The sequence below is a fragment of the Macaca thibetana genome, chromosome 5, assembly GCF_024542745.1.
Source record: "Macaca thibetana thibetana isolate TM-01 chromosome 5, ASM2454274v1, whole genome shotgun sequence".
In the NCBI taxonomy this organism is placed as follows: Eukaryota; Metazoa; Chordata; class Mammalia; order Primates; family Cercopithecidae; genus Macaca; species Macaca thibetana.
Genome location: NC_065582.1, coordinates 1,669,314 through 1,696,892, shown reverse-complemented (window position 1 = coordinate 1,696,892; position 27,579 = coordinate 1,669,314). Strand labels below are relative to the sequence as shown.

The window sequence follows — 27,579 nt, the reverse complement described above, 5'->3', positions numbered from 1 at the left end:
CTTTCTACTTCGAGTACAGGATGGAGCACAAAGCAAGACTGATTGTCATGTTTTACCTGTAATCAGGGTGAGGGAAAAAAACGAAAGGACTTTTCAAGAGTTGAAGGAAAAGGCTTTAAGGCAGAACAAGTGGAGATTAGCGCTTTTGTTTCACAGCGGTCTTTGTTTTCATTTATACACATTCCTGATTTATACAAATGATATGGCTACTTAATGACATGAAAGTAGCTAATTTTCCTATTCATTGAAAATATTGCTAAGTGTGCAAATATGAATTATTCACTGCTTCTCTTTAAATTTACTCAGTTAACATGTCAGGTTTGCTTTTTAATTTATTTTTTTTCTATGTTTTTTTTTTTTTTGAGACCAGATTCTCACTCTGTCACCCAGGCTGGAGTGCAGTGGCATGATCTCGACTTCTCGGCTCACTGCAACCTCCACCTCCCAGGTTCAAGCGATTCTTCTGCCTCAGCCTCCCGAGTAGCTGGAATTATAGGCATGTGCCACCATTCTCAGCTAATTTTTGTATTTTTAGTAGAGATGGGATTTCACCATATTGACCAGGATGGTCTTGATCCCTTGACCTCATGATCCATGATCCACTTGCCTTGGCCTCCAAAAGTGCTGGGATTACAGGCGTAAGCCACTGTGCCTGGCTTAAATTTTTTTTTTTTTTTTTTTTTTTTTTTTTTAATTAGCAAAGGAAACAACAAGGTGAAGAGATAGCCCACGGAATGGGAGAAAATATTTGCAGACTATCTAACTGACAGGTGATTGGTAACTAAGAATATAGAAGGAGTCCAAACAACTCAAAAACAAAAAAACCAAATAATCTGATTTTAAAATAGCCAAAAGATCTGGACAGACATTTCTCAAAAGAAGAGATACAAATGTCCAACAGGTATTTAAAAAATGTTCAACATCACCAATCAGAGAAATTCAAATCAAAATAATCATGAGCTATCATCCCATCCCACTTAAAATGGCTTTTATCAAAAAGACAGGCAATACGGGATGCTGCAAGAATGTGGCGAAAGGGGAACCATTGTACACTGTTGGTGGGAATTAAACTAGTACAACTACTATGGAGAACGGCTTCGAGGTTCCTCAAAAAACTAAAAATAGACCTACCATATGATCCAGCAATCCCACCGGGTATATACACAAAAGAAAAGCAATCAGTCTATTGAAGAGGTGTCTGCACTTCCATGTTTATTGCAGCACTGTTCACAGTAGTCAAGATATGGAATCTGCGTGTCCATCAGCAGACAAATGGGTGAATGAAATGTGGTACATCTATAGAGAGAGAATGGAATATTCTTCAACCATAAAAAGAATGAAATCATGCCATCATGTCATTTGCAACAATGTAAATGGAACTGGAGCATATTATGTGAGGTGATGAAATAAGCCAAAAACAGAAGGACAAATACTGCATGTTCTCACTTGTATTTGGGAAGTAAAAAGATGATCTTATGGAAATAGAGAGTAGAATTGTGGTTATCAGAGTCTGGAAGGGTAGTGGGCAGGGGGAGATAAAGAATTGTTAACAGGTACAAAAATACATTTAGATAGAAGGAATAAGATGTAATGTTCGGTAGCTCAATAGGGTAACCATAGTTAATAGTAATTTATTGTGTATTTCACAGTAACTAGAAGATTGGAATTGGAATGTTCCTGACACAAAGAAATGATAAATGCTTGAGGTGATGGATATCCCAGTTACCCTGATTTCATCATTACGTATTGTATTCTTACATCAAAGTTTCACATGTACCCCAAAATATGTACAACTATTATGTATTCAAAAATTAAAAATAAAAAAATTATGAATATGAGCAACTAGCATCTAGACAGCTGGGTCTGCTTTGTTTAATGATTTCAATAGTTCAACAAATATCTATTGACTACCACTCATATTAGACGCTAAGATATTTGTTAATGACACAATGGTGAATCAATCCATAAACGATTTCTCCTGATGCTTATATATTTGTAAGGAAGATTTTTTTTTTTTTTTTTTAAAAAGCAAGTAATCAAGTTGAGTGTGACAGGCATCACTTGTTATTGGAACATGTAGTAGAAGGGGTTTCTGTGTCCCTGCAATCAGGACAGGTCTTTCTGAGTCTGAAGTATGAATCAGAGTTAGGTAAAGCAGTGAGGGAAGGTAGTTTAGTTTACTTGGTACAAGACACAGTATTAAACACTGCAGTAGAGAGAGTTGTAAATGATAAATTTGCACTTACAGAATTTGCAATTCAGTAAAAATGAGAATATTATCTAAATTTACTGAATGCTCATTATGTGCTAGGTGTTATTAAATACCTTCTATTGATTTGTTTAATCCTCACAACAACTGTATGAAGGAGTTACTGTTATTGACCATCTAAAGGTGAGGAAACAGGAACAGAAATAGAAGTAGCTTGCACAGATCTTCCTGATCTCCCTCATAGCTAATGACAGGCCTAACATACAAATACTTGGTGTCTGGGCCCGAAGCATGCAGTCTTTTTCTTTTGAGACAAAGTCTTGCTCTGTTGCCCAGGATGGAGTGCAATGGCGCGATCTTGGCTCACTGCAACCTCCGCCTCCCAGGTTCAAACAATTCCCTGCCTCAGCCTTCCAACTAGCTGGGATTACAGGTGCCTGCCACAACACTGGCTGATTTTTGGATTTTTAGTAGAGAACGCGGTTTCACCATGTTGGCCAGGCTGGTTATGAACTCCTGACCTCATAATCCACCTGCCTCAACCTCCCAAAGTGCTGGGATTACAGGCATGAGCCACTGCACCCGGCCTCAAAGCCTGCACTCTTAAGAAGCATTTTAGTCTAAGAAAAGATTGACATATTGCAAATTTGCAAATAACTGCAATTCAATATATTACAGTTACTATCAGAGCATCCTATATCGGAGCCCGGTGGAATGCCTAGAGCTTGGTGTGCTTTAGTTTTTTCTTTTCTTTTCTTTTTTTTTAAAGGAAAATTTGTATTATTTTAATTACTTTTATGTACAGAAAACTCAACAGTGTACATTTAATCCAGTTTAGTAGGAAGTTCTTTAGCCTTTGCTTTTTGAGCTTTGGTGCTAGTCTTCCTGTGGACTAGACGTCCCAGTCTGGCTTCCCATGGATAATGCAGTAAGGTACCCCCATTTTATGACACAGGGTAGGCAGAAAGACAACCAGCTCAATGGGATCCACGTCATGTGCCATCAGTCACCACCAGCTGAGCTTTCACGTTCTCCACCAAGGTGGTGACGGTGTTAACTCCTGCTCGAAGGGCAGGTGGTCTCTTAGTGGGGATGTCCCCTTTGCCGGCAGCTTTCTTCTCAGCTGGGGCCGATAGACAGCCTCTGCTGCTTCTCTTGCTTTGCTTTAGTCTGTACTTGTGGGTCAGCTTAAGCAGCTGAGTGGCTGTTTGGTGGTTCAGTGCCTGGGTGAACTGGTTAATCGCAGGAGGCATTTTTAGTCGCTTACAGAGGATGACTCTCTGCTGCTGCATCCTGATATAGCAGGGCCTTTTCACAAGGTGGGCGAGGTCTCTTTTGGGTTGGATGTCCTGTCCAATGCCAACATTCTTAGGCCATTTCTGAAACGGGGGATTCACCACTTTCTTGGCCTCCTATTTCTTTGTGACAGCAGGGGCTGGAGCCACCTTCTTCCCCTTAGACTTCCTTCCTTTCGGCATCTTGAACGGCGGAAAGAGAGAGACGCCCTTTTTCTTTCTTGCCTCTCTCTCCCAAGGACTTTTGGTAGGTGCACTAGATAGCACACACAGTTTTCCCTTGAAGCAAGGCATTTCTGTCTGGTTGAAAGCAGACTCATGGCTTCTAAATGCTTTTCATGCAGTCTGCAAACACGATTTTTAAAGAAAGTTGAAAACTCATGTTTCTCCTTGTGGAAGTTCATCCCTCTTTCTGCACAAGGTGGACTACAAGAGTTCCTTCTGGCTGGACCAAACTTATTTTCAGGAAGCAGCTCTGAATCTGTAGAAAAGCTTGAACATTATTAGTTCTCAAAGCGATGCTGCATAATACAAGAAGAGGCTACCTTCATTTGATGTTTCTGTGATTACTGTATGTCCACCTCTACAGTGATACCGACTTACTAGGGATTGCTAACATTTAGGCATACTTGCATCATAACAACTTAACAGTTTAACTTTGACTACAAAGACCAATGAAGGGATTGTCTACTATAATTTTCAATTATGTTGAAATGTTTCTACAATAACTATCCTTAAACACTTTATGTGTCTAGAGATGCAGGTTACTTGGTGAAATCGAATCTCAACGGAAAGCTTTGATTCTCTGTATCAAGTGAAAACTAATTTAACTAAGCCATCTCTGCTGCACATTAATATTAAGCAATTATATTAACTCAAAGCACTGTGAATACATTAATTGCATTCATTAAAAAATGATTTCCTTAATTACCTTCTAAGTAAATATTCTTCACTAAACTTTTTAAGTATTTGCAATACTCAAATAGGCAATGGGGATGTCAATTTACATGAAATACATATTTCTAAAAATCTAACTTGCATTGCAAGTTTAAAATATGTTTACAAAATCCAGAATTAAATATAATTTTAGAAGGCTATTTTGATTTGGATACTGTTATGTTATTGGGTGAAACAGTATTTCTTGGTTTTCATCCTTTACTTGCCTAAGGCTTCTCAGGATACCACTCATATCATATTGTGATATTATGGTATATGTCCATACCACTTTCTGTCTCTCAAGGAAAAGATATCTCTCCTCTTATCCACACTGACCGCTGTGCATATCTCCCTGGTTTCCATCTTGCTGGCACTAAGGTAGCCCCTCATGTTCACAGAGAAGAGAGGCTTAGGAGGTACATGGGTTTTTCATGACCTCAAGCTTTTCAGTGCTTGTGTGACTAACTTCTGTGAAATTTCTTGATTTTCCTCAAGTGAGACTTAAGGGAATTCATGGAATATAAAAGATGGAGCTAAAACAGACTATTTCCCAAATGCTCTTAGGCTTAAATGTTGAAGCATAAATGTTTAAACTGTGTTTATTTAGGACAACTTATAATTGTATATAATTGTGGGGTACAGAATCTCAACTCACTGCAACCTCCACTTCCTGGGTTCAAGTGATTCTCCTGCCTCAGCCTCCCAAGTAGCTGAGACTATAGGCTCACTCCACCACGCCCAGATAATTTTTTTTTTTTTTTTTGTATATTTTAATAGAGATAGGGTTTCACCATGTTTGCCAGGATGGTCTTGATCTCTTGACCGTGTGATCTGGCTGCCTCGGCCTCCCAAAGTGCTGGGATTACAGGTGTGAGCCAGTGCGCCCAGTTCCTCATTTTAAATATATATCATTTATCCTGTTTAAAGCTTAATATTCTTTGACCACATCTCTCATTTTCCCTACCTTCCCGCCTCTGGTAACCGCAGTTCTACCCTCTGCTCCTGCGCATTTAACTTTTTAAAATTCCACATGAGTGAGATCACTGGGTATTTGTCTCCGTGCCGCACTTATTTTACTTAGCATAATGTCCTCCAGGTTCATCCATGTTGTAAATGAAATAATTTCTTTCTTTTTCTTTGTCTCTTTCTTTTTAAGGCTGAGGAACATTCCATGATGTGTATATATCTCATTTTCTTTATCCATTTATCCATTGATTGACACTTAGATTGATTCCATGACTTGGCTATTGTAAACAATGCCACAATGAACATGGAAGTGCTTATATCTCTTAGACATAGTAATTTCAAGTCCTAGGGGTATATAGTTAGAATGGGGTTGCTGGAACATATGGTAATCCTATTTTTAGTTTTCTAAGGAAACTCCACAGTTTTCTGTAATGGCTGTGCTAATTTATATTCCCACCAGTGTACAGTGTTCCCTTTTCTTCACATCCTCACCAACACAGTTGTTATCTTTCCTCTGTTTGATGCTTGCTCTTCTGAAAGATATATCATAGTTTTAATTTCCATTTCCCTAATAATTAGTGATATTGAGCATTGTATATATTTTTATATATATGTGTTGGTCATTTGTATGTCTTCTTTTGAAAAATATTCAGATTCTTTGCCCATTTCTAAATTAAACTTTTTTTTTTTTTTTTTTGCTATTAAGTTTTCTGAGTTCCTTATACATTTGGGATATTAGTTCCTTATAAAATGCAATGCTTGCAATTTTTTTCTGATCTGCAGGTTGTCTCTTCACTTGTAGTTGTTTTCTATGTTGTGCAAACGTTGTGCAAACGTTTTTCAGTTTACTGTAATTCTATTTGTCTTTTTTTGTTATTTGAGCTTTTTTTTTTTTTTTTTTTTTTTTTTTTTAAGATGGAGTCTTGCTCTGTCGCCCAGGCTGGAGTGCAGTGGCATGATCTCGACTCACTGCAAGCTCCGCCTCTCAGGTTCATGCCATTCTCCTGCCTCAGCCTCCTAAGTAGGTGGGACTACAGGCACCCACCACCACACATGGCTAATTTTTTGTATTTTTAAGTAGAGATGGGATTTCACTATGTTAGCCAGAATGGTCTCGATCTCTTGACCTCGTAATCTGCCCACCTTGACCTCCCAGAGTGCTTGGATTACAGGCATGAGCCACTGTGCCCAGCCTGTTATTTGAGCTTTTGGGGATTAAATAAAAATAATAATAATAATTGCCCAAACCAGTGTTGTGTAGTTTTCTCCTCTGTGTTTTTCTAATTCTTTTTTTCTAATACTTTTATTCTATTTTTCCTAATACTTTTATAGTTTCAGGTCATTTAAATCTTTAATTCATTTTGGGTTTATTTTTGTACACTGTGTGAAATAGGGTGGGGCTAATATTATTCTTCTGCATGTGAATATCTCGTTTGCTCAATGTCCTTCATGGGAGAGATTGTTCTTTACCCATTGTGTATGTTCTTGGCATTTTTATCAAAGTCAATTGACTAAAGGCATGGGTTCATTTTTGTGCTCTCTATTCTGTTCCATTGGTTAGTGTTTCTATTTTTATACTAGTGCCATGCTGTTCTAATTACTGTGGCTTTGTAATATAGTTTGAAGTCAAGCAGTGGAAGGCCTCTAGCTTTGTTCATTTTGTTCAAGACTGCCTTGGCTAGTCAGGCTTTTTTCTCTGTGTTTCTGTATGAATTTTAAGGTTTTTTTTCTCTTTCTGTTAAAAATGACACAGGAATTTTGGTAAAGATAGCTTGTGGTAGCATGAAAATGTCAACAGTATTTCTTCAATTCGTTAACATAGACTATCTTTCTATTTATGTATTCTGCAATTTATATTAATGTTTTATAGTATTTTTGTGTACAGATCTTTCATTTCGTTGGTTACCTTGACTCCTAAGTATTTTTTAAGCTATTACAAATGGGATTGTTTCCTTGATTTCTTTTTTGTTAGTTCTTCTTTAGTGTACAGAAATACTATTGATTTTTGTTTCTCAATTTGTCTTTTTTTGTTTTGTAGATTTTTGTAAATTTATAGATTTTTGTTTGCCAATAAGTTTTCGACATAGAAGATCATGTCATCTGTAAATATCAATTTTACTACTTTTTATCTTTTATTTCTTTCTCTTGCCTAATTGCTCTAGTAAGGACCTAGCACAATATTGTATAGAAGTGGTGAGTGTGGGCATCCTTGTCGTCTTCCAGTTTTGTTTTTTTTTTTTTTTTTTTTTTTTTTTTTTTGAGACGGAATCTCACTCTGTTGCTCAGGCTGGAATTCAGTGGCGCAATCTTGGCTAACTGCAACCTCTGCTGCCAGGTTCATGCCACCTCCTGCTTCAGCCTCTCAAGTAGCTGGGACTACAGGCACATGCCACCATGCCTGGCTATTTTTTTTGTATTTTCAGTGGAGACCAGGTTTCACCATGTTAGCCAGGATGGTCTTGATCTCTTGACCTCATGATCCATCCACCTCGGCCTCCCAAAGTGCTGGGATTACAGGCATGAGCCACCACACCTGGCTGTCGTCTTCTAGTTCTTAGAGGAAAAACTTCTAACTTTACACTATTGAGTGAGAAAAAAATTACATGGCAATATCTCTCCAAAAATTAGATATATATGGTCTTTATTGTGTTGAGGTGCATTCCTGGTATACCTAATTTTTTAAGAGTTTTAATCAGAAAAGATGTTGAAATTTGTCAAATACCTTTTTTTTTTTTTTTTTTTTTTGCATCTAATAACATGATCATATGGTTTTTTCCTTTTATTCTGTTAATGTGATATCTCACAGTTATAGATTTGTGTATGTTGAACCATCCTTGCATCCCTGGAATGAATCTCAACTTGATTTGTGTTTTTAGTAGAGACAGGGTTTCACCATTTTGGCCAGGATGGTCTCGATCTCTTGACCTCATGATCCCCCTTCCTTGGCCTCCCAAAGTGTTGGGATTACAGGGATGAGCCACCATGCCCAGCCTATAAACTTTTTAATGTGCTGTTGGATTAGGTTTGCTAGGATTTTGGTACATATGTTCATCAGAATGTAATTTTCTTTTCTTACAGTGTTCTTGTCTGATTTTGATATCAAGGCAGTACTTGCTTAATACAAAGAATTCAGAAATAGTCTCTCTTCTTCAATTTCTTGGAAGAGTTTGGGAAGAATTAGCATTAATTCTTCTTTAAATGTTTGGTAGAATTCACTTGTGAAGCCATCAGGTCCTGGGCTTTTCTTCAATGAAAGATATTTTTTATTATTAATTCAATCTCTTTATTCATTATTGATCTGTTCAGATTTCCTATTTCTTCCTTCTTCAGTGTCCATTGGTTATATGTTTCTAGAACTATATCCATTTCTTTTAGGTTATCCAATTTTTTGTCATGTAATTATTCATCATAACCTCTTATGATCCTTTGTATCTCTGTGGTATCAGTTGTAATGTCTTTTTTTCATTTTTTATTTTATTGAGTCTTCTTTCTATTTTTCTTAGTTTAGTTAAGGATTTAATTTTGTTTATATTTTCAAAAAACAGATCTTAGTTGCATTGATATTCTGGTTTCTATTTCATCAATTCCTGCTGTGATACATATTTTCCTCCTCCTGCTAACTTTGGGCTTAATCTGGCCTTTTTTTTTTTCTAGTTCCTTGAGATGTAACATTAGGTTGTTTATTTGAAATCTTTCTGTTTTATTGCTACACATTTTCCTCTTAGAACTAACTGCTTTTGCTGTACCCTGTAAGTTTTGGTATGTTGTATTTTTATTTTTGTTTACCTCAAGTATTTATGATTTATTTTTTGATTTTTTTTACTCCCTCATTGTTTAGTAGTCTGTTGCTTAATTTTTACATATTTGTGGGTATTACAAGATTTTATCTGTTATTGATTTCTAGTTTCATACCATTGTGATCAGAAGAGATACTTCATATGATTTCAATACTCTTAAGTTTATTCAGACTTGTTTTGTGGCCTAATATATGATCAATCCTGGAGAAAATTCCATGTGTCCTTGAGAAGAATGTGTTATCTGTTGCAGTTGAATAGAATGTTCTGTATGCATCTGTTAGGTCTATTTGGTCTAAACTATAGTTCAAGTCCAATATTTCCTTATTAATTTTCTTTCTGGATTATCTGTTCATTCCCGAAAGTGGAGTATTGATGTTCTCTACTATTATTGTATTATAGTCTACCTTTCCTTTTAGATCTGTTAATATTTGCTTTATGTATTTAGGTGCTCTGATGCTGGGTTCATATATACTTAAAATTGTTACATCTTCTTGGTAAATTGAAATGGTTCATGATTGCTGGCCTTCTTTTGTAGTTTTGATTCAAAGTCTATTATGTCTGATATAAGTATAGCTATCCCTGCTCTCTTTTGGTTTCCATTTGCATGAAATATCTTTTTCTGTCACTTCACTTTTAGTCTATTTGCATCTTTAATAGTGAGGTAAGTCTCTTGTAGGTACATATAGTTGGGTCTTGTTTTTATACATCGTATTTCTTTGTCAAACTTCTCATTTTGTATTATTTTTCATATTTTATTTAATCTTCTATCCTTATATTCTTATAGTTGACTGAACTTCTTTAAGAGAACTATATGAAGTTTTTGTTAGTCATTTCATAGATCTCCATTTCTTTAGGGTCTATTGTTGAAGCTTTATTTGTTTCTTCTGGAGATGTCATTATTCTGATTCTTCATAATCTTTGTGTCCTTACATTGGTGCTTGTGCATTTGAAGAAATGGTCACCTCTTTTGTTCTTGACAGGTATTCTTTGGCAAAGTTATACTCTCACTGAAGTCTAGCCTGTAAGTCTATATGGGCTACCCGGTAATGACGCTAACCAAGCAGAGCTTGGAAGTCCAGCCTGTGATTCTAGGTGGGTATCTGGTAACGATGCTAAGCAGGCAGAGCTTGGAACTCTAGCCTGTGATTCTAGCTGGACTACCTGGTAATGACGCTAAGCAGGTAGAGCTTGGTGTTAGACTCTCTAGCTCGCTGAGTCTCTGCCTGTGCTTTGAGATCAGATGGATCTGAGCTCTTCTATTTGGTGAGACCCCTGGCTGGGTTCTGCAGTCAGGCAGAGATGGTAGCTGGGTCCTCTGATTGGATGAAGACACAATGTGTATTCTCTAGCTAAATGGTACTGCTATTGGACTTTTGGAATTTGGGTAGGACTGCAGGTTGGGTCCTAAAGTTAAGGCTGAGTCATTGATTGGGAGAGTCAGGATCAGCTGCTAAGTTTGACAGAAATACTGAGGTTTTTCAATATTGAGGTTTGCTTCCTTGCCTGGATGTAGCCTTGTTGTGGGATTTGAGGTTGAGGTGAGCAGCTATTTGAACTCCCAGACTGGGGTGGCCTAGTCCCTGTGCTTAGCCAAGATATGCCATGGTGGTTGTCTCACTCCATGAGCAGGGTCTTCTTAGGTCTGCTTCTTGGGGTAGGCTTTGAGGGCGAGCCAAGCTGCTCTTAAATGCCCTGGTGGTACAAGTATAGTCCCTGTGCTTTGCCAAAATACTCTGTGGTAGGTGTCTCTCTCCTCAGTGGGAGGAAGTTGGGTGAAGCCTGAAGCTGAGCATGGGGGCTGAGCATCTAGGGATTTAAGCTAGATTGATCTTTCTACTGTGCTCCTGGGGTAACCAACTTAGCTTTGGAGGTGGGCTATGGTACTGGTACCTCTCATCAGGTGCCTCTGCTGACAGTAACACAGAGCTACCCCCAAGATACAAGCTGGCCACTGTGAGCAACACCTCCTTTCTTTGCTTGTATTTGACCCCAGCTGGCATAGTCATGCCATAATCCCATGTTTCCCATGAGATGAGACCAGACTGGGCTTCCTGAGAGGCATCTTGGAATGCTAGTTAAGCTGGATGGCCACCTTAGGTTTTATTTTTCCACTTTAGAAACTGCAGACCCAGGGGAATCCTCTCTGTGGCATTGTGCCCATTAGGGGAGACCGAGGGGTAGCACAGTCAGAGTGACACTGTTCTGTTACCCATCTAATGTAGTTTTTATGCAGTTCTGTCTCAGGTTTGTTTACAATTTTGGAGTTTTCACCAAGATGGTCTTGTATGTAAATAGTTGCTAGTTGACCTTTCTTTTGGAAGGGAAGAGCTGAGATGTCCTATTCTGCCATCTTGCTGATATCATTCCCTTTGTTTCAAAATGTTTAATATAAAGCTGTTCCCTAGGTTAATTGCTTCTAAATGTGAAGGGTATATTATATTGCAAAAATATAAACTTGGAGTCACATCAAAAGAAAGAAGAAAAGAAAAACTACTTTAAATAAATTATGAGGTCAAATATATGCTCCAAAATATTTTTTTCTTTTGCAACGTAAGGATCAATTCAGAAAAAAGAAAACGTCTGCAGGGGACCTTTCTTAAATGTTATTTTTTCATAATTTTTATCCACGATTGTTTCTTGTATTTAGTTGTATTTTAAGCAGCTTTACTAAACTATGATCGACATACACTAAACTCAAACATTTGACAAATTTTGACATATATATACACACACACACACACACACAAAACATCACTACAGTAAAAAAATGAGAATATCCATTTCCCGAAAGTTTTCTCTTGCCCCTGGTAGTCTCTTGCACCTGACCTTTCCTGCCACCTCTCCCTTCCAAAAACAGTATATACTCTTTCTTTTTCTGGATTCTTTTATTTTTGTCATTCAGAATAAATATTTGGAGACTTATCCAAGTTGTAGCATGTTATTGGTAGTTTATTGTTCTTTGGTGTTGTGTGGTATTGCATTGAATGGTTAGACCATTGATGGATATTTGGGTTGTTTTGTTTTTGGCTATTACAAATAAGGCTGCTATGAATGTTTATGTACAAGCTTTTATGTGGACAGGCGTTTTAATATTTATTGGGTAATACTTAGAAATGGAGCAGTTGGTAGGTATATGGTAGGTATACATCAAACTTAAAAAGCTGTCAAAATGTTTTCCAAAGTGGCTATGCCATCTTACATTCCCATCAGCAGTATATGCGAATGCATATCACACCACATCCTCTCCAGCACTTGCATGGTCAGTTTAAAAAACACTCATATAGTCTAACAGGTGAATGGTGGTAATTCCTTGTAGTTTTAATTTGCACTTCTTTTGTGACCAAATACGTATAGCATTTTTTGTCATTCATAGATCTTCTGTGGTAAAGTCCATATTCAAAACTTTTGACCATGATTTCAATTGGGTTGTTTTTTTTTTCTTTTCGTATTATTGAAATTTAGGAGCTATTCATATATTCTGGGTCCATCTCCTATATCATATATATAATTTTCAAAATGTTTTCAGTCTGTGGTTTATATTTTAATTTTATTTAATTAATTTTTTTGGGGGGGGTAGACAGGGTCTTGCTTTGTTACCCAGGTTGGAGTGCAGTGGTGTGATCACAACTCATGGAAGCCTCAACCTCCTGAGCTCAAGTGATCCTCCCACCTCAGCCTCCTGAGTAGCTGGGACCACAGGTTCACACCACCACGCCTGCATGGCTGATGTTGTTATTTTTTGTAGAGACAGGGTCTCACTATGTTGCTCAGGTTGGTCTTCAATGCTTGGGCTCAAATGAGTCTCCTACCATAGCCTCCCAAAGTGCTGGGATTACAAATTTGAGCCACTGTGCCTGGCCTTAATTTTCTTAATAATGTCTTTTGAAGAGCAGGAGTTTTATGTTTTGTTAAAGTACAATTTATTACTACTTTCTTTACGGCTCATCATTTTGTCATCTGTAAGATATTGTTACCTTATCCAAGATCACTGAGGTTTGTTTTTTTCTTTTTTTTTCCTGGAATTTTTAAGGGATTTGGCTTAGTCTTCGGGAGGTGGAGGGAGAACAAAGATCCTAGAGAAATAGTGATGGGGTTATATTTGGCTGAGGCTGCAAAGAAGATTGGTGGGGGTTCTGGAAAGATCAGGGGTCTTTTTCAAAATGATCATCAGCGGTACTCTGGGGATGTGTGAACAACTCAGAAGGAATTCCTTTGACCACTTGGTGCTGTTTAAGAGGCTACAACTGGCTGGGTGCAGTGGCTCATGCCTGTAATCCCAGCACTTTGGGAGGCCGAGGCGGGCGGATCACCTGAGGTCAGGATTTCGAGATCATCCTGGCCAACATGGCAAAACCCTGTCTACTAAAAATACAGAAAAATTACCTGGACATGGTGGCACACACCTGTGTAATCCCAGCTACTTGGAGGCTGAGACAGGAGAATTACTTGAACCCGGGAGGCAGAGGTGGCAGTGAGCTGAGGTCGTGACACTGCACTCCATCCTGGAGAGCAAGACTCTGCCTCAAAAAACAAACAAACAAGCAAAAAAAGAGGCTACTATCAAGGCCTAGCCATTTTCAGTTCCCAGAGATACAGGGAAATGGCAGCAGAACTGGCCACTTTTAAGGAATCACAAAGGCTAAGCCAACAAACATCTCAGTCTTAGTTACTTAACTAGCATGAACTCAGATCTGAAGATGAGGGGGCCTCCCTGATGGGCAGGAACTTGGTTTGATCATAGAACCCCAAGAATGAGCTAGAATTTCCTGCTAGCTTTGCAATATGTAAACTTGGTGCCAAGTTAATGCAGAATTAATTTAAAGAAAACAAGAAAATGCAATATCTTTCATACCTCGTAGTTGCAATATTAAAACTAATACACCATATATTATATAAATTAATTCCAAGTTGCATAATTTCTTTATACTGTTCTTCTCAGAATGGTGGTCTAATCTAGGTCTATAATTTGTGCTGGACCCCGGGCAGTGACCTGAAAAAGTTGGTACTTTCAGATTTTGAATATGTTGTCTCAGAACATTTTCTCTCCAGCTTTGCTAAGGATACTTCTCCCCTCAGCTTTCAGTACCCGTCCCTCTTTCAGGCAAGGTGAGTTAGGCTCACAGTGAGCTCCGCCAGCTGTGGCTGGGTGTATTTGTGTGTCTGTGTGTTGTGGTGGTAGCAGCATCAGTCATGTTTGTTGCAGATCAGCTAACTCTGGTAAGAAGTTTCGAAAGTGGTTGCTATTTACTTTTTCACTTTTTTTCTGTTCCACCTGATAATTTTTCAAGTTAATTATTTATGCTGCAGAAAAATTATAATGGGTTATGAAAGCAATTCTGTGCTGTATCAGCTTTCTATTTTCTCTTTTGATCAAATATCACTATATTTAATAAATATTTTTTCACAATTTGCAGTTTAGGATTGGAGCCACTTCTCAGTTTTATTACGGATGGAAGTCTAGTTTCTGGTTTTTGTATGTTTAAATAGGTCTCCATAGGTTTTAAGAATATGTCTGATACGATTTTAACAAATCTTTAGCCTCTGGAGTATGTCTTTTGTGTGTGTGCCAATACTACTAAGAACTTAGTTTCACTTGAAAACACATATTTTTATGCCCTCCATCCCCACTCCACCCCATCATTTTTCCTGCGAGCAGCCAAAGCCATAGACGGAGTAGGAATTTAAATGTAACTTACAAATGCTGTCCTTCTCCTTCCTCCTCCTGTGGTGATTTGTCCCAGGCCGCGGCCTCCTCTTCTGAGTCCGTGTCAATATCAGTTAACAATGTTTCCCCAACACTCCAGATTGGTTTTAGTGTGTATGAGCGCCACCTCACGGATTAGCAGAACCGTTTCTCATTTAAGAGGTGACAGTTGGCCGGGCGCGGTGGCTCACGCCTGTAATCCCAGCACTTTGGGAGGCCGAGGCGGGCGGATCACAAGGTCAGGAGATCGAGACCACGGTGAAACCCCGTCTCTACTAAAAATACAAAAAATTAGCTGGGCGCGGTGGCGGGCGCCTGTAGTCCCAGCTACTCAGGAGGCTGAGGCAGGAGAATGGCGTAAACCCAGGAGGCGGAGCTTGCAGTGAGCCGAGATCGCGCCACTGCACTCCAGCCTGGGCGACAGAGCGAGACTCTTCTCAAAAAAAAAAAAAAAAAAAAAAAAAAAAAAAAAAAAGTGACAGTTGAATAGTGAATGAGTTGAATCAGGTTGATGTAGGTTTCTACTGGATTTTCACTTTTCTACCTATAAAAATGAGAAAAATGAGAGATAGCTGGAAAATGACCAGAGACCGCCTCTGGACACTGTATGAGCTGCTTATCCCTGAGGCTGACACTGTGTCACTGACTTCACTAAGATCAAACACAGAGTTGGATTTGAACCCACGTCTCTCTTATTTCAAGTACATTACATTAGATTTTGTATTTACTGTTTTCTTCTGTTACTCTAATGGAATAGGCTATGGTCATAGACTATAGTAATTAAGACATACTTCTGAGGTATAAGTGGGTATAGAATAATAATGCTACTGCTTTTCAGTAAGTGAATTAATTTGACATGGGAATTCACCATTGGCCATTTTATAAACAAATTATAAGGGACTATCTTGCAGAAAATTCAGTCCAAAACTTTGATTAAAACAGGGTAATAACAAATAAATATATGCAAATAAAACTTAGGAATAAAGAAGGTGACATGTGACCAAACACTGCATGAAATTTCTGTTAGCACCTTTAACACATATATCCCGACTTCTAATTTTTTCTAAAAACCCATTTATTTTTATTTATCTATTTTTTCCAGACAAAATCTCGCTGTGTCACCCAGGCTGGAGTGCAGTGGCGTGATCTCGGCTCACTGCAAGCTCCGCTTCCTGGGTTCACTCCATTCTCCTGCCTCAGCCTCCTGAGTAGCTGGGACCACAGGCGCCCATCACCATGCCCGGCTAATTTTTGTATTTTTAGTAGAGACGGGGTTTCACCGTGTTAGCCAGGATGGTCTCGATCTCCTGACCTCAGGTGATCCACCCTCTTTGGCCACCCAAAGCACTGGGGTTATAGGCGTGAGCCACTGCGCCTGGCCTTTAATTTTTTTATGAAAGGTGATTTTCATATACAGTCACAATACATGGGCATTTGTATGATTGATTATTCAATAACTTGCAAATGATGCTGTCAATACTTTTTCGAAAGGAAACAATGCTCATTGCTAACAGAAGAGTTGATCTGGTATTTTCTAATGATCTCACTTGGAACAGTGAGATACTTAGGAAAGATCTTCTTGGACTAAACATAAAGACTTTTAAAAACTTCAAATTATAGTGGTTATGACTTTTTAATAAATATGACTTTATTAGATACATTTTGAAGGGACTTGTGTCTTCTAGAACTGTAATAAAAGAGCAGTCTACCATGTGTTTTAAACCAGTTACTTTGAATGTCAGCCGATGGCTTTTAAAGCTCTGAACAGTTAGAACTGAGCTGTATTTCTGAAATTGATGGACTGTCTACATGGCCTAGAGCACATTCAAATGATGCTCCTAAATAAGCTTCCAGTTATCACAGAGGCACATGCAAACAGGCAGAAATTTCACATCCAGTCATGGTACAAGAGGAGAAAATTCTGCTTGTATAACGGAAATGATAACCTTGAAATACTTGAGCACTCATCTTTGAGGAAAGCAGAAGGACCCGAAACCTATCATATGATGAGCCCGTGAAGCCTAGAATCACAGGGCAGCATTCATTTCATGGGATCTAGCAAAAGAGGATCTAGATGATCATTCCAAGTTCTATGCAGCTGGTTAATCATCCCCATTTTATATTTAAATGTATGCAATAGGTGTCTTTACATGAGAAGGCTTTAAATATAAGTAATTTGTAGGCACAATTCTTTACCAAATATTTAAACACAATTTCTAAAATTATTCAAGGTTTTATCCTATTGCACATTTAGACTGTATTTCAATTGAAAAGTGCACGTCAAGTTGAAAGGTGTGAAATTATTTTTTAAGCCGGTACTATAAATTTATATGCCAGAAATATAGGGTCACTTTCCCTAGTCATAGCAAACGTTCAGGTACCAAGTTAACTTTTTAAAAACCTTTTTTAGAAGATCCATGGAAATCAGCTGTCACACTGCAGCAGGACTCAGGAGGCCTAAAATGTGCATTCCTGATATATTAAGTTGTTTTAATATAAGGTAGAGTAACACAGTGGAAAACAGACTGCATAGGGAGTCAGAACCATAAGCAGCTCTATTCACTCAATGTTTTTAAAACATTTTTAAAAAAATGTTTAAAAATGTTTTAAAATGTTTAAAAATGCTTAAAAATGTGTTTAAAATGTTTTTAAAAACAAAAAGTGAACCACCTTTGTTCACCAATGTTTTTAAAACTTTGGGTACGATTTAGTGTTTTGGAACTTTACCTGCTTATCTGCAACATGAATTTAATACTGTTATCATAAAAACTGCATCTAAAAAGAAGATGCACTGAGGCGATGAGTCATTTACAACTGTGGGTAGGCAAGATTTTCTTGTTCCCCGTACCTCATTAACTCATTAGTGCAGGATATAGATTGGATTACATTTGCTAGTGAGTAACTCTGTGTTAAAATGCCTTTTTCCATAGCTGTGACTTTCTCCTGTCCCTGCAGTGCCACCACAAAAGCCCAGTCAGTGGATGGCTTTAGCCAGTGTGGCAGCCGGGAGCGTGAAGCTTCTGATTTTGCCAGGACTCAGGCCCGCTGTCTCCGCCACTGGGCTCAGGGTGCTCCCTTTAGTTACAAAATGACACCTTGTGGTGTGGAGCCTGTGCATATTTTGATTGCTGTTTTTAGTTAAAAATCATTTAGACCTAATGAGTTTAGGATAAAGGACTATAAATAGCCCATCTTATCTAAGTTTTCTGCAATGGAATCTGCCAGCTCATACCCAGCTAACAATGTGTCTTTCTATTATTTTTTGCACATAAATAGGCTTTGTGGATCTTGTAGAAAGAGGTGACTAGAGACTGGAGCAAGATTCAGGTCTTCCTGGATGCCCTGCTAAATGTCATACGATTACATTGGTTAAAGTCCTAATTCTTCATTAATATCAACATATGTGAGGGTCGGTTGCCTTCATGTATTTCTGATAGTAGTCATTAGTGCTGTTTATTATTAATATGATCATTTTATCCTTGATTTCCTAGTATGTTGAAGAAAAGTATGTTACTCAGTCAGCTTTGTGCTGTAGTATATTTGGTCCTTAAAAGTCCTTTAATTGCTCCCTGAATGTTGAAGTTTCTTACTGTTCCTTCCAGGTCTTCTCTTTTCACTTTCCAGCATAATCTCATCTGTTTTTATGACATTAATTATCTCTGCATTGATTACTTCTAAATTCATGTCTCCATGCTTAATATTTTATTTGAGATTCAGTTCCATATTGATGTGTCTACTGGATTCCCCAGAGGCATCTTAATATGGCTGGAAAATTCATTTTTATGGCCAGGCGCAGTGGTTCACGCCTGTAATCCCAAAGTTCTGGCTGAAGTGGGCGGATCATGAGGTCAGGAGTTCAAGACCATCCTGGCCAACAAGGCGAAACCCCATCTTTACTAAAAATACAAAAATTAGCCAGGTGTGGTGGTGGCGCCTGTAGTCCCAGCTACTCAGGAGGCTGAGGCAGGAGAATGGTGTGAACCCGGGAGGCGGAGCTTGCAGTGAGCCGAGATCTCACCACTGCCCTCCACTCTGGGCGATAGAGCAAGACTCCATCTAAAAAAAAAATAGATAAATAAATAAAAATAAGTGGGTTTTTAGAAAAAATTAGAAATTGGGATATATGTATTAAAGGGGCTAACAGAACCCGGGAGGTGGAGGTTGCAGTAAGCCAAAATGGTGCCATTGCACTCCAGCCTGGGCGACAGAGTGAGACTCCGTCCCCCCCCAAAAAAGATCATTTTTATAACCACATACATTTATTTCACTTCCTGTTTGAATGAAGGAAACCAATGGCCTTATCACTTGCATTTTCATTCTGATCCAGTCTGCTCCGTTCTGTCACATGTCCTCTTGTTCACCTGCACATCCATGTAGTTGCTGAGTTTCAGGCTATTCCGTCTCAGGGCAGAGCCACTGCTCTGACTTCCACTGCTTCACTTCAGACCCTCATCAGTTGCTGCCTTTGTTATTCCAGGAAACTGCTCTCTGCTTCTAGTCTTATCACAGCTGGGAGGCGGGTTCTCAGCCATGTTTGCCCCCGACTTGGAAACAGACTCAGGGCTTTTGTGGGGGGCATGGTGGGAGTGAGACCAGCCCTCTGGGTTGTGTGCGATCCTCCCCATCCTACCAGAGCTGATGCTGTCTTCAAAGCACCACCTCCCAGCAGGAGACCAACCAGCACAAAAATAGTGCATTAAACAACTAAAGCTAAGGACTCTCACAGAGTCCATTTCACCCCCATGCCACTTCCACCAGAGCAGGTGCTGGCGTCTGTGGCTGGGAGACCCACAGATGGTTCACATCACAGGACTCTGTGCAGACAACCCCCTTTACCAGCCTGGAGCCTGGTAGACTTGCTGGGTGGCTACATACAGAAGAGAGACAACAATCACTGCAGCTCAGCTCCCAGGAAGCCACATCTCTAGGAAAAGGGGGAGAGTGCTACATCAAGGGAACACGCATGGGATGAAAGACTCTGAACAACAGCCTTCAGCCCTAGACCTTCCCTCTGACAGAGCCTTCACAAACGAGAAGGTACCAGAAAACCAACTCTGGTAATATGACAAAACAAGGTCCTTTAACACCTCCCAAAATCACACTAGGTCACCAGCAACGGATCCAAACCGAGAAGAAATCCCTGATTAACCTGAAAGGAATTCAGAAGGTTAGTTATTAAGCTAACCAGGTAGGGCTCCAGGGAAAGGCAAAGCCCAATTTAAGGTAGCCAAAAAAAACAAAAAAACAAAAAACAAGAAATGAGGGCAGAAATTTTCAATGAAATGGATAGCATAAATAAAAAAGAATCAAAACTTCAGGAAACAATGGGCACACAGAAATGCAAAATGCTCTGGAGAGTTTCTGCAATAGACTTGAACAAGCAGAAGAAAGAACTTCAGAGCTCAAAGACAAGGTTTTCGAATTAACCCAATCCAACAAAGACAAAGAAAAAAGAATAAGAATATATGAACAAAGCCTCCAAGAAGTCTGGGATTTTGTTAAATGACCAAACCTAAGAAAAATTGGTATTCCAGAGGAAGAAGAGAAAAATAAAAGTTTGGAAAACATATTTGGGGGAATAATTGAGGAAAACTTCCCCAGCCTTGCTAGAGACCTGGACATCCAAATACAAGAAGCACAAAGAACACCTGGGAGATTCATCACAAAAAGATGATTGCCCAGACACATCATCATCAGGTTATCTAAAGTTAAGACAAAGGAAAGAATCCTAAGAGCTGTGAGGCAAAACAAACAAACAAACAACAACAACAAAAAAAACAGATAACCTCTAAAGGAAAACTTACCAGATTAACAGCAGATTTCTCAGCAGAAACCCTACAGGCTAGAAAGGATTGTGGCCCTATCTTAAGCCTCCTTAAACAAAACAATTATCAGCCAAGAATTTTGTATCCAGCAAATCTAAGCTTCATAAATGAAGGAAGGATACAGTACTTTTCAGACAAACAAATGCTGAGAGAATTTGCCGCTACCAAGCCAGCACTACAAGAACTGCTAAAAGGAGCTCTAAATCTTGAAACAAATCCTGGAAACACATCAAAACAGAACCTCTTTAAAGCATACATCTCACAGGACCTATGAAACAAAAATACAACTAACAAAACAAAGCAAAACGAAAAACCGAAGTATACAGGTGACAATAACACAATGAATGGAATGATACCTCACATCTCAATACTAGCATTGAATATAAATGGCCTAAATGCTCCACTTAAAAGATACAGAAGTGCAGAATGGATAAGCCTTCAGCAACCATCTGCTGCCTTCAAGAGACTCACCTAACACATAAGGACTCATAAAATCTCCTGCTAATTTTCTCCTCTCCTTTGCTCCCCAATCCTATACTAGAAAGCAAGAATGTTAATCTCTTCCTTAAAATTGCCTTTGCTTCCCATCTATTTGATAAAGTCTAAATTACTTACCTTATGCATGGTTTTTAGTTGTCTGTTGCCTACCCAATCCTCTGACCTCATATTCCCAATGTTTATGTCATTGACCATGACTTGGAATGTTTCATTCCTTATATTATGCCTTCCTTAGACCTTCCCTCTGATTATCCCTTCCATCTGGACCTTTCCCTTCCTCATTTGGCAATTCCCATTCATTATTTAAGGCTCGGCTTAATTTACTCCCTTGTGGAGCTCTGCCTTATTACTCCCTAGTCAGTTGCTCCCTCCCCAGCACTATCTCTCGGCCTGTATCATAGCACCACACCATCTGCTGACTTGTCGGCCTGGCTCGTGATATCTTGAGGCCTTTAATCAAGTCTTATTCTTCAATTATGATCACAGTGTTTGCTACATAGTAGAAGATAAAGAAATACCTATCTGTTGGATGAATGGTCAAGTAGCAATGAACTTTGCCTATTCTTTTCTAACATAAGTAACTTTAAAATACCTTCTTTTACTCTCATTGAAGGTGTTTAAAATACCTTCACCACAATTTTACTCTCATTGAAAGTATTTTAAAATGCTTTCAATTCCTCAGCCTTCAACATCCATCTCAGCCCCCAGTTCCACTGCAGATGCAACTATTTTTAAGGTAACTTTTTAGCTATATTGTAAATACTGAAAATTAAAAAAACTATTTAAAATGAAGATCATTCAGGAAAATTTGCTATTTCATTTGCATTTAGTTCAATATGCCAATCTCATGTGCTGTATTTATAAAATTCTTTAATAAGCATCACTAATATATTTATGAGATGCCATTAATTACTGCCTCTATAAAAGGCTAGTGTCAAAGGTAATGTTACCTCAAAATCTGAGATGTTTAAGTTCTAAACTTTTTCAATTTTTTTCCGATAATCAAGAATCTACATGTTGGATGTTTTACTATAAAATATTGCTGAGTAACATTTAACATGGATTTAAAGCTGGACACCATACATTTATTATGGTGTAAATTAGCTTCTTTATAGGATTTTGTCCAAAGTTGTTCGATAACATGGGAGTTGGAATGAATGGGATGTACTCAATAACTATTTTTAATCTATTTAGGTATGAATGACCAAATAAATGGGTGGATGGATTTCTAGGCACTATCTTGAGAGACAAAAGATTAAGAGTAACTAAGTTGAATTTCCTTACTTTGGCAAAGGCTATCCCTTAAACAACTAACATATTGTCAGAAAGTGATTTAAACTATGTTCATGCAGCAACAAGCATCTGTTTTGTAAATAACCAGAACATTTTGTTCAGATGGCAAAGTGGTATCTTCAGTTTAGAACTGACCAGCCTTTGGTGAAATGCTTCTAATTAATCTAATTGCTTAATTAGATCTATGCTCGAGGGATATTTTTTTCAACCAAAGCCTCCTAATTGTTTATCAATGAGTATGATTCACATTCTACTTTATCTGTGAGCTCCTTCTTGAGCTCCTTAAAGATAGCCGAAGACGGGAAAAGAGGTTTTAGAAACACTGCTTCGCTTTGAATGGACATTAGTCGATGGGTAGAATAGAAGCTGGCAAGCCACAGTATTTCTGAATAGAGCACAGCCAACCTTAAGCTTCATCTTAGCATGAAACATAGAGCCTCCTTCCTATGTGATTCAGGAAGCACTTTCCATCACTGTGGCCATCCCTCCAGCTCTTTCACCTCTGTTCCCCTGTTTCTGCTCTTGTTTCCATATTCTCTCTGAAACTCTCAAAAATACTTTCTCCTCCCTTTCCATATTTTCTTCCCGTAATTTTCTTTTCTTTTCTTTCCTTTTTTTTTTTTTTTTTTTGAGACAGAGTCTTGCTCTGTCACTCAGGCTGGAGTGTAGTGGCGCAATCTCAGCTCACTGCAACCTCTGCCTCCCAGGTTCAAGCCATTCTCCTGACTCAGCCTCCTGAGTAGTTGGGACTACAGGCGCCTACCATCATGCCCAGCTAATATATATATACATACATGTTTTATTTTTTATTTTTAGTAGAGGTGGGGTTTCAACATGTTGGCCAGGCTGGTCTTGAACTCCTGACCTTGTGATCCACCCACCTTGGCCTCCCAGAGTGCAGGGATTACAGACATGAGCCACCATGCCCAGCCTTCTTCATGTATTTTTCAAATTAGCAATTTATGGTTTTTGAAATTGAAAATAACATCCAATAGATGAACAGTATATCATGCCAGAAGCTTTGCTTTCAACACATTTGCATTTGCTTTAGATCATCGTTTCTTCTCCTGATAATCAAGCCTGACATTTCTTACTGTGAAAATAATTTTCTCTCATCAATCTTGTTATCTCAGCTACATCTCTTAATGTTGATTACAACCAAATCCATGTTTACTGAACTCAGTCATATGTTCTAAGTGAGCTAATAAGTGAAAGGCATTTAATAGTTGGCTTGGTACATACTAACTGATATGAAAATTTCAGCTATTACTGTTACATCATCATCAATATCATTATTATATTATCATTATTCTTATGTTTCTATTAGGTTGCCTCAGAGTAAATCAAAATCATATAATCAAATGTTTCAATCCTTATGTGTATGTTTTTTAATGTAAATTCATAGTTCCCACTCTCATACTTGTCATTCTTCCTTTTATGCTCTGCATTGAACCACCGTTAATTTCTTACCAACCTCTGTTACATCTCTTGTATTCATTTTCTCTTCTCCATGTGGATCCCATTGACTTTGGTTTAAACTCATTTCATTTCACTGGGATTCTTCTCTAGATGCTCAACTTTTTCTTCATACTATAATTCATCTTATCTGTGGCAACCAGTTTATTTTTTAAAGCATCGTTCTGTTTACACAACTTCTCACAAGCTTCCAAGTCCCCATTGCCCGCTGAATGAAGTTCACAGTCCTTCATGTGACACTGAAGAACCTCAGTCTTCTGCTTTCAGATAATGTTTCCGGCGTGGTCACCTGCCATTTTCTTTCACACCTCCTAGAGTGTAAAGGATCTGCATAGTACTTAATGCTCTTTCATTCAGTGACTCTGTAATGAAGTGTTCCTGGAAGGCTGGTTCTAGTTTAAGTGTCTTAACCCAATGACAAACAAGACTGAACGATCACCGCTCTGTGATTAACATCACTTTGCTCATGCTCCCACCTCTGCTTCCCTCTCCAAGATGCTTTTCTTCTCATTCATCCACACTGGATTTATCTGGCGTGAAACTGATCATACATCTCTTATTTATGAAGTATTCTGGTCATTCTGACTGAAAGTCCTCTTTTTTTCTTCATTCTCGTGGTATATATTTATATCTTTTTCATTGCACTTAGTCTTCTTACTGTTGGTCAGCTTTCTTTTCAGTGTTCAGGGAATACATGAAGATTCTCTGAACCCAGAACAAGGAATGCTGTAGCTTGGAATACTCTTTCTAAATCCAGAGGCTGCTTTCTTCAACTGTGTGTGCCTTTCACAAGTTTCCAGCTTTTATTCGGAGCCAGCCAATGCTGTGTCTACTGGTACAAAAACAGACCGTTGTAAGGCTAAACGTAGAAATGCACTTAAACTGGAAGCAGTAACAGACATAGGTTAGTGTAAGTGCACATCCTACCCCATTATATTTTTTCTGTGAGTTTTGAATTTTGTATTCACTTTTATATTTCTGCAAATGGAAGATGGCAAAAGGGCTGTAAAGAGGTGAAGATCAGAAACTGCCTCAAATTTCAAGGCAAGAAAAGGCAGATTTAAAAGTTAGCAATATGCATCTGATTGAAGGAAAAGTGACATATTTGCTTGAGGTATGTATGTAATAGATTTCACTGACCGCTGCACGGAATATGTGCAGATACAGCTGATGTTGCAACCGTATCTTAAAAACTCATCCTTTAAAAAAATAATTTCAGCATTACAGATATGCTTTTTCTTCATTTCTTCTCATACCATTTTACCACCTAGTTACCAATTTGCTGAAAATGTAGTTTCACAAGAATCCTGATGTGCAGAGCACAGGTTTCCTTAGCGCAAGGTTGTGTGTATGTTCCGAAGTGGAAATATAGTCTCTTTAAATGACTGGATTCAGGGCAGCTGGGTTTACTCTAAAGGGAATTTTAATAGCTATTTTTCAATGAACATAGACCATATCCTTTGGATTAGGTTTAACTATTAATATAATTTGACAAGGAGGTAAGAAGCTCATGCCTCATCTTCATCTGCTGTCTGAAGTAACTTAAAACAAAATCAAAGAAAAGAAGCAGTAAGGTGTTGCTGCTGGAAAATTCTGTCAGAAAATGCTGTTACTTTTGAAATTATTTATAGAGAATTCACTAAAGTCAACTATTTCAATAATATTTTTATGTTAACAAAGGTTATCAATGATAAGATGAGCCAATTATAATAGTCTGTTATAATTTAAAATTAATCACCGGTTATCTTTTCAACATATTTTACCTGTCCAGGAGAGCAGCATATCTGCAGTGCTTAAGTGTGTAGTCTCTGAAGGCAGGTGGGAGGTTTGAATTCAGTCTCTAGGGTCTGTATTTCTGTGACCTTGGATGGCACAGAAGGCTTAATCTTTGTCTAAGCCCTGACTTCCTCAATAGTAAAATAGGCATAATAATTCTACTTACCTCAAAGTTAATACCCTATAGGCTGGACACAGTGGCTCACGCCTGTAATCCCAGCACTTTAGGAGGCCGAGGTGAGCAGATCACCTGAAGTCAGAAGTTCAAGACCAGCCTGGCAAACATGATGAAACCCCATCTCTACTAAAAATACAAAAATTATCCAGGCATGGTGGCGTGCACCTGTAATCCCAGCTACTCAGGAGGCTGAGGCAGGAGAATTGCTTGAACCCGGGAGGTGGAGCTTGAAGTGAGCCGAGATAGCACCACTGAACTCCAACCTGGGCAACAGAGCGAGATTTAGTCTCAAATAAATAAATAAATAAAAAGTTAATACTTTATGAATTTTAGCTCTTACTATTTATTGTTAAGAAAATATTCAACGTTTTGAAGGAAATGATTATATCTTTCAACAGTCTTGTGACTTTTCTGGATATCTGCTATTTGATGCACTTTTAAAAATCAAAATATGTAACACATTTTTACCTTACTAATCTAGCATACCATTTAAATATACAACCAGTGTTTCTTCTCTTGGCTAATAAGTGAACGATAATGATAATTCAACAACTACATGATTTATTATCTGACCTGAGGTTTAACTTTAAATGTAAATATCATTTTTAAGATATTTTAAAACAGCCTTTATTTTTAAAGCAGTTTTGTGTTCATAGCAAAATTGAGCAGAAACTAGAGTTCCAATATATCCCCACCTCCAAACATGCGTAGCCTCTCAACTGAAAGCATTTTCGTTGAAAGTTTAATGAGTGAGGGTTGCTTGCTTTTACATAGTCTACTGTCTATGTATTTTTAAAAATTGTAGGCTGGGCGTGGTGGCTCACGGCTGTAATCCCAGCACTTTGGGAGGTTGAGGCAGGTGGATCACCTGAGGTCAGGAGTTCAAGGCCAGCCTGGCCAACGCAGTGAAACCCTGTCTCTACTAAAAACACAAAAATTAGCCGGGCATGGTGGTGAATGCCTGTAATCCCAGCTACTCGGGGGGCTGACACGGGAATCGCTTGAACCTTGGAGGCGGAGGTTGCAGTGAGCTGAGAACGAGCCAGCCTGGGTGACAGAGCAAGACTCCATCTCAAAAATAAATAAATAAAAAATAAAATAAATAAAATTATGTTAATAGATGTTACCATATATGTTCTGGTTAAAAACCTGAGAAAGTACTTTATTACATTTGAGGAATAGATTTCGGAGTATTTCTACTTCAGGCAATAAGAAATATTGATCAAATCTAAAAAAATTGCATCATTAGAAAAAGCATTTGATACTTTATCAATATATTTGTGAACATAAATGCAGTTTTTTTGATCAGATGACATAGTATCTATTTCCTTAATCAGTGGGTTAGAATATAAAATGTGAGTGATTACAAAATAACTTGTTTTTCTTGGAAAAAAATTAGCAACTCTTGTAAAATGCACCTGAAAAAGGAGAAAGTGTGCTACAAATGAGAATAAAAACGCTGACTGGCTGCACAAATACATTATGTATTAGCACACAAAAACTGTCTCACCTAACCAGGGAACTCCTTCCATTCTATCAGGCCTTCCTCCCAGAGCACGTGCTTGCCTTTTAAATCATCAGTGATTGCTGCAGCTTTAGTGAGACTGAAGGGGTTAAAACTGAAGC

At 38.3% G+C, this 27,579-nt stretch overlaps 1 pseudogene; it reads right to left on the bottom strand.

Annotated features, from left to right (window-relative positions):
* Positions 1 to 3,053: 3,053 nt before the first annotated feature.
* LOC126955464 (60S ribosomal protein L7a-like) lies at positions 3,054 to 3,687 on the bottom strand (annotated as a pseudogene).
* Between the last annotated feature and the right edge of the window lie 23,892 nt (positions 3,688 to 27,579).